Consider the following 2,329-nt stretch of genomic DNA (forward strand, 5'->3'; position numbering starts at 1 on the left):
AAGAGATTGAACATTTTGTTATCTTCTTCGAAGATCCAAATGTCATAATATCGAGCAATTTGTGGTCTTCTTACAGCCATTTATAATCTAAATCCGAGATGGTCCTCATCAAACCAAAAAAAATAAAATACCAAGTGGTGGATATTTATAACACTTGAATCTCCTCTCCACACGGTAAAATCATTCTATAGCACTTCAATAATTTTCAGCAATATTCTAAGACATTTCAAAATTAACTAAACTATTTCCATTGTAGATACACTAAACATTGCAGAAACACATATATCAAGTCCAAATCCACCAAACATCCCTGGTCAGTCACTACAAACTGTACCTCGTCAGTGATGGAGGTCGGGTTTCGTTGGCTAATGGACGCCTTTGTAGGAGACTCAACATTGTTTGAACTAGACTCAACACCCTAAACCCTAATTCTAGAACCAGAACCCAAACCCTAAACCCTAACCTTAAAACCCCTAAAAGCACTAAAACCCAAACACTAAGAACCCTAAAAAAATTTAAAAAAAAAAAAAGACTAAACCCTAAAAAAAAAATAAACCCTAAATGTAAACCCTAGAATACCAAGCACCAAACCCTAAATACACTAAACCCTAACCCTAATCCAGAAATTAAACCCTATGAAGACAAAATTGAACCATAAACCGCAACCCTAAATCCCACAATTAAGCAACAATTAATACACATTACGTACAAAAATTAAAATTAAATCAAATACAACACTAAAATAATAAAAAAAGTCAGGGTATAGGCATACCTTCTTAAATTTGGGGAAAACCGTAGTCGAAGGGCGAAATCGAAGCCGAATCGAAGTAGAATTGAAGAAATCAACACCGAAATATAAAAAATCAAAGAAAATCGAAATTGAAATGGGGGAAATCAAACGAAATCAGGAGGTATTTTGGGTGAAGAGAGAATAGCTACAGGGAGAAGGGAGTGGGAGGCCAAGAGGACGTTCGCAACGAGAGAGAGAAGGGAGAAGGGAGACGGGAGATGGAGGATGAGAGCAAGGAAAAAAATTTCGGAGGAAGAAGAGACTCGAGAAGAATTAGACCGAGGGAGGGAAGAGTGTAGAAGAGAGACTGAAATGAAAAAATTCGACGAGGGTTCAAGGCATCCCACCGGCTTCATCCGGATGATTCTCAATATTCTACAGAATCCGAATTCCCAAAATTAAACCGTAGAGATGATTTTAGGGTTCTTCTGATTCATCAACATGAATCATGCGCTAGTGTTCCACTAACAATGTCGGGAGACGAACTGAGTAATGTGGTTGAAATTCATCTCCTGCGTGAGTTGACTAACCCCTCCTATTAGAACTGAAGTCAATTACTTTGTGTGTTGTTTTCCTAGAGTGAGCACAAAGGTGATCTGAAATCTGTCAGCATTAGCATCATTTATGCTGAAAATCCAATCTTCTTCATGTCTAAAAACTAAAACTATTTTCTGAGCTGATGTGTTAGTTCAATGGAGAAAGAGAATAGAAACTGATTTTTATTACATCAACTGAAATTGCAAAAATGTTTTAGCTTGCATATCTTACTCAGAAGTTTTTCTTTCTACCACATTTATCAAAATGCCAAATTTTATTGATCGCACCCGTTTGTGTTATCCTCTCCATCTAACCAATCCCTTGGCTTCCCTCTTCCCCCGTGTTCTGTCGGTCTTTTCCACATTCTTTCCATAAAATAAAATAAAAAATAAAAATTTTAAGAAAAAATCAAGATATTAAAAATTAAAAAAACGCTATGTCATTGGATTAAAGAAATAAAACGTTCTCTGGCCATGTTAAAGCTTAACCGAACTACATTAACAATGGAAAACAAAACAAAATCGTAGTTTTTTCCCTCTTCGCCTCTACCAGAGCATTTCAAACCGTTAAAAAAGAAAACAAACTATATATACAAATACGTTTTGTTGCCCCTAACCTCAACATTATGTGGGAGAAATTAACTGGTGGCAAAGGAAAAAAGGGTAAAAAGGAGTGCAACAAGAGGACTTCTTAGGAGGTCACCCATCCAAGTACAACAATCGCCAAAACACGTTTAACTTCGGAGTTTTGATGGGATTCAATGCATTAATGTTGGTATGATCGCACCCATTTGTGTTTCCCTCTCCATCCTACCAATCCCATCCCCAGCTTCCCTCTCCCCCCGTATTTTGTTGGTCTTTTCCATATTTCCTCCATAAAATAAAATTAAAAATTAAAATCTTCAAAAAAAATCGGAATATAAAAAATTATAAGTGTTTTGTTGTTGGCTTAAAGAATAAAACTTTCATCGTCCGTGTTGAAACTGAACAAAACTACATTAAT

At 36.1% G+C, this 2,329-nt stretch overlaps 1 pseudogene; it reads right to left on the reverse strand.

Moving 5' to 3' along the window:
* Positions 1-1,996: 1,996 nt before the first annotated feature.
* LOC137939634 (5S ribosomal RNA) lies at positions 1,997-2,115 on the reverse strand (annotated as a pseudogene).
* Between the last annotated feature and the right edge of the window lie 214 nt (positions 2,116-2,329).

This window comes from Aristolochia californica, unplaced genomic scaffold (genome assembly GCF_029961685.1).
Source record: "Aristolochia californica isolate CCGP_79_NKW_82.1479 unplaced genomic scaffold, dmAriCali1.0.hap1 SCAF_8, whole genome shotgun sequence".
NCBI lineage: Eukaryota > Viridiplantae > Streptophyta > Magnoliopsida > Piperales > Aristolochiaceae > Aristolochia > Aristolochia californica.